The sequence below is a fragment of the Ambystoma mexicanum genome, chromosome 12 (genome assembly GCF_040938575.1).
Source record: "Ambystoma mexicanum isolate Mex_15411 chromosome 12, UKY_AmexF1_1, whole genome shotgun sequence".
NCBI classification, from domain to species: Eukaryota; Metazoa; Chordata; class Amphibia; order Caudata; family Ambystomatidae; genus Ambystoma; species Ambystoma mexicanum.
Window position 1 is genome coordinate 1,070,226,664 of NC_090936.1, and position 14,627 is coordinate 1,070,241,290.

At 48.3% G+C, this 14,627-nt stretch overlaps 1 protein-coding gene across 1 annotated transcript in view; it reads right to left on the reverse strand.

Moving 5' to 3' along the window:
* The window catches only part of EXOC4 (exocyst complex component 4), a 2,700,837-nt gene that overhangs the window by 1,470,426 nt on the left and 1,215,784 nt on the right, over positions 1-14,627 (reverse strand). The gene's annotated exons all lie outside the window — the stretch shown is intronic.

The following is a 14,627-nucleotide window of genomic DNA, read 5'->3' on the forward strand; positions in this document are numbered from 1 at the left end:
GTCCAAACCCTCGTGATATATAAAGATATTTTTAAAACAATTCTTCCTGCCGAAGTAACGGTACCAATGCTTCCATTTATAACTATTCCTTTAAACTCTGAATGTAACATGAGAATGTAGGCACCCGGAGCATTATCAAACGGCATGCAGTGATTCGTGGCTTGTACTCCAGTCCTACTCTTTGTCCCTCCACCCCCCCGCCCCATAACTCTTTTTAGGCTCTTCGCGTGCTCCCCAGCCCCCCACTACTTAACCTCTTTCTACCCCGAAGCAGACCAAGGTTCTGCATTCTGAACCAGTAAGAAGTAAATGAATACTCTCTCTCAGCAGTGTGGATGCGGACACAATGGGGACTCTGCTCACAAATTACACACCGAAAATAGCAATTCAGGTTTTTCTTTTCCAAATCGAAACTTTCTCACCTGTGTTTTCTTTGGCTGTTCAGGGCAGGCTATGGCTGGGGATATAGGCATTATGATTCTGTTGTGGAAAGCTGCATGCCATGTGGCTCTAACCAGTGAAAAAGCAATTTCCTTCAACGCATACATTTTTAAGGATTAATTAACGTGAAATTGGCAGGACAGCATAATCAATATCCCTATCATTGCCCCGTTCCTTCTCTTTCATGGTCTTCCTCCCTCTCCTGCCCTATTGGTGCAATTCAGCTGTGCAACCCATTTGGACATTGCAGATCGGGTTTTTTGCACAAGCGCAAACAGAATTGCAGGAAGTGGAGAGCCTTCATTAGGACTTGTTAAATTATTTTCCGCTGAGATCCTTTTGAACTGCGATCCAATTTCAGTCGTCTCTGGTCCCCTCCAGCCGGCCCTTTGTCCTGTGCCGTCCGGCCCCTCTCCCTGCTGTGTGCACAAGATTGAATTATGCTGCTCTTTGTAGCCGACACCTTTTGTTAGTGTTACCAGACAGATTAGAGAGGATAAAATCAGCCGGGGGACCTGCTTCCAATTCTTCCAGGTCAACAGGTTTGTTTCCGATAATAGTGCCGTTTGACTGCTCAAGTGGAGGGAGAAGCAATCGATACCAAGTTTGCAGAGGATATCAAAATTGAAAGGCTGTTAATTTAACTCGCTGAGTTCTGGATCCATACTCACTGTGCAACGCTGTTTGCATTGCAATTAGGGGGAGTTGCGGCCTTGCTTGAGCAGACGCAAGTCTCAGTGTGTGATCTCTTTGTTGCCCCATACACATTACAAGAGATTAAGAATAGCCACTTCAGCACAGATTCAAAGGGTCGCCTTCTGATGTTTTTAGCAAAATTGATGATATCCTTGGCTGAGAAAAAGGGCTTGTGATCCCCTCTTTCCAAAGTCACATCCATACTTGTACAAGCGGTAAAACTAACTGATGCAGCTGATCAACTTTTTGGGAGAGATTTGCCATTTACATATTTTGGTAGCAAAAGACTGAAATAAACACCTGGTTTATAAAACTCTTGGTTAGCACAAAATACGGTGGCCATTTGACTTGATATGACCAGGAATAATAAAGACTGGGAATTGCAAACATGGCGCATGGGTGACATGAAATCTGGTCACCACATAAGAAAACTTTTTAAAACACAGATTTAATAAAAAATTACTTGACTTTTGTATTAAATTACCACTAATTCTGGCAGATTTATGTTTTTATACCTGTAGTTGATGAAATACTGAGTCTTATTTCAAGTACAAGTTCTAGAGGTCCTTGAAATAAAGACCAGGTAGATGTCCTTTCTGCAGGATCTTTCAGCGCATATGATACAGTGGGCCAAGCGGACCTCCTCAGAAGGTTGCTATACTCCCAAGGAATTTAGAGTACCCCTCGGAAGTGAATACAATCATTCCTAGCATAGCAGACATCACAAATCAGCCTGGGCTAATCCAAAGTCACTGCCATCAACTGCAAGGTTCCAGAAAGCACCTCAATCTCACGTTGCATCTTCAACAGATACTGGCAACCCCTTGCTAGAGCATAGCCCACCGCCTCTCAACTATCGAGTCTTGGATGCCAACAAATAAACTATGTCTCAACCCAGGAAAAACAAATAATCACTATTCAACAATCTCCAAATTTGTGTGGGCAAATTACTTTGGAACCACGCCTAAAGCCAAAGCCAAACATCTGGGGATCCTGTTTGACTTAGCTATGCCATTCATACCACAGATCAATACTCTGATCTCTTCTCCCTCCAACTTCACGCCATGAAGAGCATTCTCCACGAAACACAACGGGAAGCGTGACCAAGCAGCAATAATAAACAGACTGCATTACTAAAAACAGCCGTTATCGTGGCCTGACCAAATACTAACAGAATCAACTGCAACAAATCTTTAATAGAGACACCATACTCATCATTGGCTTCCAGACATTTGAACACATTTCCTCAGGCCAAAAAAAAAATCACTTAAAGGGTTTGAGTTGGACTATTTGGGATGTTGCAAGCCAATGGTCAGACCCACAATATCTTCTGGAAGAAAGGCCTGCATTGCAGAGTAAGCCACATAGGCCAATACCAACCCTCAGGTGTGCATTAGCCAGAAAATTACCAGTCAGTCATGCCAAGAAGCCAAAACTTTCAAGCAAACTGTTCTCTAGTCAAAACCCTGGTTTCTGGAATGACCATTTGGCACCTAGTAAATATATCTCTCAACACCCCAGCAACTAATCACCCCCCACTGGGCTCCTTCCTCCAGGTAAATGTAATGTAATGAGCAAAACATGTGCAGGTGCATAAACCCACTTAGCTAACTATACTGTATATCAGGCCTATAGCCTGATGCATAAGGAACTAAGACTGATAGCTTATTGCAAGAGTGTACTAAATGCTGATAATCCTAGCTTTATAAATGGCTTAGTAATGCTTTAGTAGCGCTTAAACAGCTAACAGTGAGTTATATTAAGCGTGAGCCCTCATGAAGTTGTTTACAGAACGTTAACTGCAAAACTGGAATTTAGCTTCCACTTTCGCAAGAGGCTTCACTGTACACAGACACTGACTTGCACAGGAAAACAGAGCTGAAGGTGTGACCTTAGCAAGTGTAGATAAGACACCTGCTAAGGGACGTTTCCCAGCTATATATGCGGGAGGGGTGAGGAGCACAGCGCAGAAGTGGATTTTTCCATCAAAACAGGTTTTGCACCTCACAAAGATTCTAGAAGGTTGTGTCACTCTGATTGACAAGTCTGTCCAATAAGAATGCATACCCACATTAATTGGCGGGGACTCGTCCGCTGGGCTTCTCCTGATTGCACACTACAAAGCGCCCGGAACAGCAACCACTCCGGTGCACAGGTTCCTAGTAGTCATATCCCACCTTCGTGCCGGTTCTAGAGAGGGGCAAGGCCCGAACTGCGAAGTGAAGGCACCAAGCGCGAGGGTGGTTTGGGTCCAAGATGCAACAGTTTCTCGTGCCAATATCCACAATACTAGGAACGTAAGACCTATTGTGTTCAAAGTATTTGTGATTCAAAACTTGTATTCTATCCCATTTGACTAAAATACTGTTCATTTCTATAATTTGCTTGTTGTCAAATAAATGCAAGTATATCACATTTTTGGTTGAGTTTCTTCCAGAATGAGTTCATGGCGTCTTTCTTGGTATTTGAACTTGAGTGCATGAGAGGGGGTCAGTGTATTTGGGCTGGTCCCAGAGGTGAGCAAACACTCTACATACAACAGTAAACTACAGTGCCACCCTGGGCCCATGAGACTTCCTCCAAGATTGAAAGCCACCCAGTGTAGTGACAGTGGATAATGCAACCCACTCTACTTATTCGGCTTACCCTGTGCACGCTGAAGTGATTGTATTCTTGAATAGTGCCTGTACAAATTAAATACATAAATAAATATATGAGGTTCATATAATTCAGCAATCATTGCTTTGAGCAATTCAGCAATCTTGCAATCTTTAAAGATCCATAACATACCCTTGTAGTTGGGAGACTTCAAGAGAGACAGAATTTGGGTAACAGTTCTAATTCTATTCAGCGTTTGGGTTTTATCACAGATGATGGCATTAGAATCAAGGTTTGCATCCTTTAACATGTTTGCATTCTGCTGCCTCTATTTTATTTCCTTACTCTATTACTTTATTTCGACAAAACTACGGTTCTTTTTTTCTTTTTTCCCTCTCCCAAGCCAGCCCCCCACCCTGCCTATGCCCTCTACACCTTAATATGTATTTACCATTTACCTCTCCATGACGTCTTTTGTCAAAGAAAAGTACCAGAAAGTAATTTGCTTCTGGAAAACAACACACCCGTCCAGCCCTAGTGTTTTTCATCTTCACAAAGAAAAATGAAGGTCTGGCATTCTCTGGACACCAACACCTACTGGTATAACATTCGGTTTTACTTGCATTCTCTGTACCCATGGCTATGGCACATGCACCAGCAGAGACCAAAACACTGTAGTTCCCGCTACTGTATTCTTTCCTGACATTCTTTCAAATGAGACACACTTAAACGGGCGTTTGCCCACAATATATGCCACTTTTGTGCCAGGCTAAGAAGACATTTTCATACTGGCTGCGTCCAATAATGTCAGTTATGCCACTGTTAGAAAACATGTCCATGCTATCTGTGCCAATATATGGCAGTACCTCTTCGTAAGAACACACATGTTGGCTTCACCCAAAATGCAATAATGCCGCTTGGAAAATACGTCCATGTTGCCTGCACCAACATATGCAAGTATCGCCACGTAATTACAAGTTCATGTTTGCTTGCCTCTACCATCAGTAACGTGCAGCAAGAAGACAGGCCATGCTGGCTGCATCACACAAGAACACTCAAATCGGCTTTACCATAACACATTAATGTTGCAGTAAGGAAAACATGAACATGCCGTCCAAGTTTCACTGCCGGCACCGTTCAGAAGCTTGCTTTTCCCCCTCGCCCCAATTACCATGCCGTAATCGCCACAGACCCGCACTGACATATACAAGCTGCAATCACCGACATGCAAAAACATTCGAACTCACACACGCTCTCATGCACACAAACTTCCCATGCTTGCAAGCACACAGATATACACACAGTTTTCACCACAGCCTCAGTTGTGGATTTCTGCACCACACGCTGATCCAGATGGCCCTTCACAAGAGGGGTAGCCAGGATTGTCTAACAAGTTGGCCCCACCACAGTGACATTAATATCTGTAAATGCCCACACAGCGCTGACGAGTGGGCATTTGCAGATTTTAGGTGGGCCTTGCCCACTCAGGCCCTAACCTGCCTATGCCTCTGCCCTTCACCCAGGAAGCCTCAGCAGTTCCCTGGACAAGGCCTGCTATCAATTGTAAGGGTAATTGTCCTAAAAATGTTTGTGGGGGAAAAGAGTTGGCAGGCAAGGTCATCAAAACACCAAGTGGTCCTCCTAACGGAGGCCTCTACTACTCCTGCACAGAGCTCTGAGCACTCTGTGCAAAATGTGCTTGGCACAAGACGGGCCCCTGATTTGCATAATGCCGCATCCGCAGCCTCAAGCCACCACATGATGGCACTATGCCTGAATGCAACAGGCAGCAGGGCTGGATCACTAGGTGAAACTGACAGATGTGTAGTATAGGTGTGGGGAGGTGCAGCTATGCCCCAACATGTCAGCCGCCACTGCCACCATGCAGGGCCTCCCAGCAAAAGCCTTTTGGATGAGTCAGTGCTATGAGAGAGACTTTAGTCCTAGAGTGTATATGAACTTTGTACAATTGGAGAGCAGTAGCCTGGGGGAGCAAGGAGATGGTAGCGGGAGGGAAGTGGTCCAATGGCAACAAATAGCTCTGAACAAACCCAAATCACAAACCTTGAGCATACACACTCATGGGTAGAAATAAAGTAACAAGCTATTTATTCACATTATCTAGTATAATAGACCAGTGAGTTCATGCAGCCTACACAGAGAATTTAAGGCTGGCTCTCACTTTCATCCTTCAGAGCAATGTTAAACTGGCTACAAAGCCACACATCTGAGATAGTAAACCTACCATACAAAGCAAGTTATTGCTATCTTAAGGCTGTGTTGCAAATACCCAGCAACTCAATGTAATTTACAAACGGGAGTCCATAGTAACACAGAGCTCTCACACAGGAGGTCCAACCACTTGTAAAGATGAAGCTAAGAGTGAGGTATCAACACCTCTGTGTTTTAACATCTACGAGACACTACCACACTGTCCTCCCTGCTTTCCTGGACCCACTTCAGTCATGACAAGTGTCATCTCAAGTTGGCCTTAAACTTGTAGATGGATGATAGAACTAAGATGTAGTCCACAATAAAAATGCATATTTTAGGATTAAGTACAGTCCTAAACGTTCTGAGGACAGCAGCAAAGAATGAGTGAAACACATGAATGTGGGCACACTTGTAAAATATGATTCCATCATAGCACAGTACACCACCTAGGGGTTTTAAACATGAATACCTTCCATACCCTTGTCACTACAGCATGAAAGCCTCAGATCATGAATAAGATCCCTCCCCCTCTGCCTGCACGAGTAAGGAGTCACCCCAGTGGGGGTTAACTAGTGAGATCATTACCATCTGGCACTTTATTAGTGCGATTTTCCTGGCACTTCCTTAGTAAGTATGGTCTCTCATGTCCCCTTTCCCCTGGGAATGTATGGAGCAAAGGGGACTAAGGTCTTAGAGTGCTTTAGTCACTATGGTGAGTAACTTATAATTACTCTTACGTCCCCTTTCCTCCATACTGCATGGGAGATTACAACTAAATGTAGCCCCAGGGTGGAGAGGAGACCCTCCTTAAGCAAATAGGTTCCTGAGAACCGCCTGACCGAAAGCCGCATCAGATCCAGAGCCGGCATCCAAACAGTAATGCTTGCAGAAAGCGGTATTCAGTCAAATTCTTTTTTATATTAAAGGTTTTATTTTAATTTCGTTTTGTAAAATAGGTGAAAAAAAACTAAAAAACTGAGGTTTGGGCCCCCCCCCCAAAAAAATAAAAACTATCACTAGAGACCCAGAAAGCTGAGGGAGTGGCCCAAGTGGCCGCCCAGCGTATGACTTGCCAAGGGACATGGCGCTGGAAAGCGATGGCCGTTGCCTTGGCCAAGACTGCATGGGCATGCATATTGGCCGGAAGCGGCCTGTGCTGGCCCTCGTACACTTCTTTGATGGCATACACCATCCAGCGGGATATGGAGGCCTTGGAGGCTGATAGCCTGGTCTTGAGCCTCCGAAAGTGACAAACAGGGTGTCCGATTTGCGGAAGCCCTTGGTCCTGTCCAAGTAGAATTTCAGGGCACGCCCGACATCCAGGCAGTGCAGAACTCTGTGCTTCGTCCTTAGGATCGGCAAATAACGTACGAAGGACTATTTCCTCATTCAAGTGGTAAGCAGACGGCACCTTGGGCGGAAATGCTGGGTGTGTCCGCAGGACTACCTTGTCCCTGTGAAAGGTCGTATATGGTTCTGAGGTGACCAGTGCCTGGATTTCGCTGACTCTACGAGTCGAGGCCGACTAGTAAGGCGGTCTTGACGGTGACCATCCTGATATCAGCGGACGCCATTGGCTCAAACGGTTTGTGTGCAAGTGTGCCCAAGACTATATTAAGGTCCTACACGGGGTGTGGCCTCATGATGGGTGGGTAGAGCCTTGCAAGCCCCGTCAAATGTTTCTTGACGATAGGATTGGAGGAGGAGAAAATCCCTTCCTCTGAGTTTCTTTACGCCCGATGGCTACAAGGTATGTACGGCAAGTGGCCACCTGCAAACCTGAGTGGGCGAGGTGCACCGAGAAGGAGAGCACATCGTCCAACGTACATGCCATGGGGTCGATTTCCTTGGAGTCCGCCCAGTGGCAGAACCTGGTCCATTTACTTTTATACTGGGCCCTGGTAACCTTGCTCCTTGAGCCCTGTATGATTTCCAGATTAGCCTGGGAGAGGCTGAGGTGCCGCAGCATTACCTGCTGAGGCACCACGATGTGAGGTCTAGTTCCTGAGGCGCGCAGTGGATGGCCCTACCCCCCCCTACTGCGCCAAAAGATGTGCTGGGCCTGTTGGGAGGTGAATCAGGGGCATCTCCGAGAGGCTGAGCCGCTCCGAAAACCATGGCCTGGACGGCCACCATGGACCATTAGAATGATGTTGAGTTGGCGAGACTCCTTGATCTTGTAAATCACTCTGTCAATCAGCGGAGTGGGCGGGAAGGAGTAAGCCTTCATGCCGTTCCACTGAAGCCGAAATGTGTCACCCATGAAGCCGGGACCCTGTCCCTGCCAGGAAGCGAACTGAGGGCACTTCTTGCTGTGCCAGGTGGCAAAAGAGATCCACCTGGGGATGACCCCACCTGTTGAAGATCTTCTGAATAACGAGGTCATTTAGCTGCCACTCGTAATTGTCTGCTCCCAGCCTGCTGAGCCTGTCCGCCTCCAGGTTGGATTCACCCGGGAGGTGGACTGCCGTAAGGTAGATGTCTTTTTCCAGGGCCCACTCCCACATGATGATTACCAGTCTGCACAGAGGAGGGGATGTGGTGCCTCCCTGCTTGTTGACGTAGTACATGCTGGTCGAGTGGTCTGTCTGGATAAGGACAACCTTGCCCCTGAGAAGTGGTAGGAATTATCTGAGCACTAGCCAGATGGCGCTCTGCTCTAACCAATTGATGTGGTATTCCTGCTCCTGTCAAGTCCAGGTGCCATGGACCAAGAGATCATCCAGGGTGGCTCCCCAGCCCTCGAGCGAGGAACCCATGGTTATGGTGGCCTGCGGGGTGGGCGGCCGATAGTACTTGCTCGTCCGAAGGTTGCAATCCCTGGATCCACCATGTTCGGTCCGGGTGGAGAGATGGAGGAATGTTGATCATCTCGGATTGGGAGCCCCGCTCCTGGTTCGATGATGCCGCGAAGTGCAGCTGAATCCTCCTCATCCTCAATCTCATGTGTGGAACGGCTAATAGGACTGCCGCCAAAAGACCCAGGAGATGCTGGTACCACCATGCTGAGGTCACTTCTTTGCTGAGGAAGTGGGTGGTGGCCATCTTGATGGCTGAGATCTTGTCCTCCGACAGAAATACCTTCACGGAGCACGTGTCCCAGATGAGGCCCAAAAATGTCAGAGTCTGCGTGGGCTGCAGCTGTGACTTTTTGAGATTGAGCGAGAATCCCAGATCGTGCAGTATGTCGATAAGGGCGTGGGAAGAGTGGTGAACCGCTTCCGGAGATGTAGCCCTGATGAGCCAGTCGTCGAGGAATGGGTAGATGTGGAGGCCCTGCGCTCTTAGGAGGGCCGCCACCCCACCGTATTTATTAGCCCGGATAAAACCCTGGTGGCCGAGTTGAGGCCAAAAGGAAGGACCTTGTATTGAAAATGGTAGCCCATGATCCTGAACCGGAGGAAAGAATGATGGGGCTGCCAAATCGGGGCATGTAGTTACGCATCCTTCAGATCCAGGGAGGGGGACTGGAAAAAGCCCTTACTCCCACCAACCCGATTTTTGTTGCTTGTGCTGGTTCCGCGACGGAGCGGTCACGCTGCATGGATCTCCGTTCCTTAAGCCGCGGAACCCTCCATACGTACACCCCCTGTTGGAGCGCTGCTTTGACTGGGTATACGACTTGGGCGTGGTCTTTGTCAAGATGTATAAAGACTTGGCCGTTTGTGAGCTGTTTTTCTTCTTGTCCAGCTCTTCGTCCGTGGTTGAGTGGAAGAGCCCCCACCCCCCTCTCGAACGGTATATCTACTATGCGTTTCTGGACATTCGGGTTGAATTTCATTGGACAGAGCCAGGCTGTCCCTTCTCATGTCCGTGGCGATACAGATGGCACGGCCAGAGGTGTCAACATGGGCCACAGTGGATTCCATGAGGTCCTGCACCACCAGCTTGGCCTCAGCCAGTCCGGCCTTAAAATGCGATTGGCTCTGCATAGGGATTTCCGGGAGGAAGTCCGCAATTTCCCGCCATAACCTTTGGTTAGCGGCGGCCAGCATGGCATTGGCCTGACGAAGATGCAAGGACGCCTTGGAATACAGCTTCTTCCCGTACACCTCCAAGATCTTCTCCGCCTTGCCTAGTAGCGTCGCTACTGTGGAGGTTGATGACGACTGAGGCTTGGAGCATAGTGATTCCGCAGCGATCACTGCGGAGTGTGGCTGAGGATGGGCCGATAGCAAGAGTGTATCCCCCTCCATCTACCTGTAATTGGCGTCCAGGCGACGATTGATCTGCTGGACTGAGTGGGGCCTGAGCCAATCCTTCTTGGCCATGGAGACTACATCAGTTTGCAGTGGAATCCCTGTCTTGGCATAGGGGCATTGCGCGAGGACTTCAGCCAGAACCCCCTCTGCCGGCTGCTCAACCTCGGGTTGGGGTAGGCCCAAGTACTCTGCCAGCCCTGCAAGATGTTCGTGGAAGGCCCTGGCTGAGGATGGCGTGCCCGGATCCCCCTCCTCATCCGTAGCCTGTGGATCAGGAGGATCCTGCAGAGGTGGAGGAGTAGCTGGAGCTGGGGTACAGTGACCGTGGCCGGAGGCTGAGGAGGAGGGGGAGGCTGGTACGGAACCGCCTGAGGAATCGGCTGGGGAGCCAGAGGCAGCAGCTGCGCTGGAAGCGCCGGCGGAGGAGCCTGTGGTGCCGGTAGCATAGTAGAGAGAACCTCCATGATGGCGTCCTTGAGGATAACCCCCAATCCGAGGTAACTTCTTCATGAGCCAGAGGTACCTCTCGAAGAACTCCTCTTCACTGGCCGGAGAGGTGGTAGGGGGTACTGACGGGAGCCGCTGCATACCCTGCCGTATGGATGAAGTGGGAAACTGCCCTGCGCATAAGAAGGATAGACTGTAAGCCATGTACCTGGTTGAGGCCAGTCCCACCTTGACACTCGTTCTTCGCCGAGCTCCTGGAATGGCGTCTGACGGGTGCCTCTGGTGCGGCAGCCATCTTGTCGAGCTGCCTGCGATGTGTTGCTCGGCTCGCTGGGCCCAGTCTCCACCAAGACTCTGGCGTGTGGATCACGAGGCCTACCCTGCTCCTCGGGCAAACACCCGGAAGGTGTGACACCCTCGAGCCAGGGGGCGGTAGAGCTGCGTTTAGGCACCCCCTCGGACGTATTGGCGGTACTAGGGCGTAGCCCCTCGGCCAAACTGCCAGTACAATGGCCGAGCCCCTTGGATGAAAATCCGGTACAAGAACCTTCCGGTCCCTCAACACTGACACGGGAGGATCCAAGGATCCCTCGGCCCAAAGGGTGGTAGCTGCAGCAGCCTCAGTGCGCATGCTGGTACAAGGACCTGAGCGGTCCCTCCCACGTGGGAGAGTCCTTGGGAAGGAGTCTTTTTTGCGGGGTGCAATGGAAAATAGCGGCCCTACCTTGGGCCTGGCTCGGTGTTTCACAAAGTTCTTGAGGTCCTCTGGAGGCGACTTCTGGAAGAGCTCCCTCCACTTGGCTAGTCTGTTCTTCAGCGATTTCGATGACAGCATGCCGCACGCTGTACAAGCTTGCCGACCGTGGTCTGGGCCAAGGCAACGTAGGCAGCGGGCGTGGGGGTCTGAAGTTGGGAAGAGCCGTTGCAGGAGGGATACCTGCTGAACCCTGTGGAAGTCGACATGCGCTGGAGAGGAGGTGATGCCTGAGGACCGAGTACCTGAATGATGAGAAAGACAAAAAAAGACAAATAGAAGAAGTATCCGGCATGGAACCCAGGAGCGCTGGTGAATTCGGCCCGTTCCCGTCGACGCAGAAAAAGGGACTGAGGCGTGGCGCCGGAGGGCGGAGTCAGGGCAGCGCATGCTCTCTGGGCCGCACCACTGCACCCCTCTAAATTTAAAAAAGAAGGTTTTTTCCTGGCAAAAAAGGTTCAGTCTCCTGTCCCTTGGAAGGGACGCCCACGCAGTATGGAGGAAAGGGGACGGGACATAAGAGTATTATAAATTCACTGATATGAAGTGTGTACAGCCCCCTCTGCCACACTCTTAGACAAGTGGATGGCTCTGCTGAATTAGCCCTTTTCTGACAAATTACAAACAAGTCTTCCCCTTACTAATCAGCATCAATGTGGATCCTCGCTCATAGTGGAAATTATGAGTGGTTCTTGACAAATCAACAATCCTTTAAAAGCTTCATGACAAACAACGCTTCCATTATTTATTTATTAACACCCAATAGGTGGAGGCTCTCAGAACAGAAATGACATTGGGTAGGAGGAAGCATGTTTTAGCCAAGACTGCACTATGGTGGAAGACCTGCCTCTGACTTAAATGCAACTAAAGCAGGTATGGTAAATGGTTTTGTACAATGCTTTCTGCGATAGTGCTCTTAAAAGAAAACATCTCAAAGAATGCAAAATGCAGAAAGATGGCAATATTTGTGAAGGTGCCCAGCGAGCTAGCGGGAGGGACAAAAGATGAGACCTTAGTGACAAAAAAACATGGATGAAAGATGGGTTTTCAGTGTTTTCATGACTTGAGGTGGTTTTCCTTGATCTGGGTATAGACTTTTATAGCAGACGGTCTTACAGGACACATCTCTTTACAACATATTTGCAGTTGAGCCAGCATGACTGAGCTCTTAAAACTCTTAGGAGGCTTGGGAAGCAATTACCTTCCAAGCCCATAGGGGAAGGCCCGACAGTTTGGGGTAACAACAGTGTGTGTGGTCCTGCGCCCAAGGCGGGATTACTACGGGACAGACCCCTTGGAACAGCGCGAGACAGAAACACAGGAGATACAGGCAGGAGACTAAGGACCCAATAATTAGGAGAGGAGAGACTGAGCTGTGGGAGAAGAGGAGGGGGCTAAGGTGAATTTAAAATGCTCGCCTGCTCGAGGCAACTACCTTCTTAGAATCCATCAAGAGCAACTTCTATTAAAGAAGTCCCCTAGACAGGAAATCAAAATGTATAGCTAAATACCCAATTCTACATACCTTAGTTGGAATCATGACGCGAGTCAGAGGATCCCGGCAATCGGTGTAGATCTTTGCAAGAACACAGTTCTACTTTAGCGTTGTCCTTAAATACCAGATATCAGCTACTTTTGTGGGTTCAGTGTGGTAAGTGGTCTCGCATACTAGAGGAAAAGGACTCTAGAGAGTGGCCGCGTACCATGTTACGTGGCAATTTCAAGGAAGGGATCCGTCCTACCTAGTGTCGATGGATTGCCGCCAGACCTGAGGGGCCCTCGCAGCAACCCAAAGGATGTTGGTACGCAGCCAGGAAGGGTTGCCCCATCCTAACAGCACACCCCCTCTCAGGGGCCCTACCCCACAGAGAAAATCAGACATGAAAAGGAAACCCGGTTTGTTGGGTTATTTGACATGGAATATTGGTGCCATGACATGTACTGAAGGGATCCACCAACGATCTTTGACCCCATACCTCTTCCAGTTAATCAGACACTGCAACTAATTTCTTTGATAAGAGGAGTCATCAATACTATGGACTTCATATTCGTCTTGAGGCCCGGGTGCAGAGAGGGGGCTTTGATTAATGGTCTGGAAGACCATTGGAGACTCAACTGGCTTAAGGCGGGAGACATTGAACACTGGATGGATTCTATAATGTGAAGGTAAACTTAACTGTACTGCTACTTGATTGATGATATGGGTGATAGTAAAGGGACCTATGTAGCAGCGTTTTCGCTTTTTCCCCCCCCAACAAGGAGTAGCTTGATATGACCTATCCTATGTTTTAGCAGCTTGGAGCCCTTGCTTGATATGCGATAAAAAAACAAGAGCTGTTCCCCATTGAGGGGGCTTGCATGGCACATGGGTGTATCTCATGGGATAAATGGAAATGAGTACCTTCAATGGAAGGATAATAGGAATCGTATGTAAATTCATTGAGTGGTAGTAGATGTGTCCATGGCCTTTCCTGTTCTGTGGCATAACGAATATATTGGCCTATTGTCCGATTTGCACTCTCACTTTGGACATTGCTTTGTGAATGATAGGCAGAAGAATAGTTTAGACGGACTCCTAGATGTTTACTGACTTCTTGAAAAAAAGCCAAGATAAATTGTGATCCCCGTCAGTAACAATGGCCTTGGGAATCCCAGAAAGTCAAAACACGTTCTGTATAAAACATCTGGCTCGAACTGGAGCCGAGGGTACCCGAGGAAGGGCAGCAAAATGAGCCATTTTGGTAAAAGAATCAAACATGGTGAGGATGACAGTATATCAGTCTTCCTTGGGTAGATCAGTTATAAAGTCCATAGAGCATACCTGCAATGGTCCATCTGGGACAGACAAGTAATCCAATTTTCTTTTGGCATAGGGTTCTGGAGTGGGAACACACCCCACATCCTTGAATATAGTCTGTAGTATCTTCGGTAAGCATGGTCCACCACAAATACCATTTTAGTTTATCGAGGGTTTTCTTTATTCCCAAGTGCCCGGCTCCTGGAAGATCATGATACCATTTAAGCAGTGTGAGCTGTCCTTCTCTCGAAGGGATCCATAGTTTTCTTTGATGGAACAACTGTGTTTGCACTTCAGTATTCCAGGGGTCTTCCTTTAGAAATTACTGTGTCATTTGTCGGGTGTAGGAACATTCCAGTATTTCTTCATACTATAACAAGGGTGGACAAATGCAAGGATAACTTTGTCAAGATGTACGAACGGTACTCCTTTGACTTCTTCTGTATCCTTATAAACACAAGACAATGATCCGCCTTGG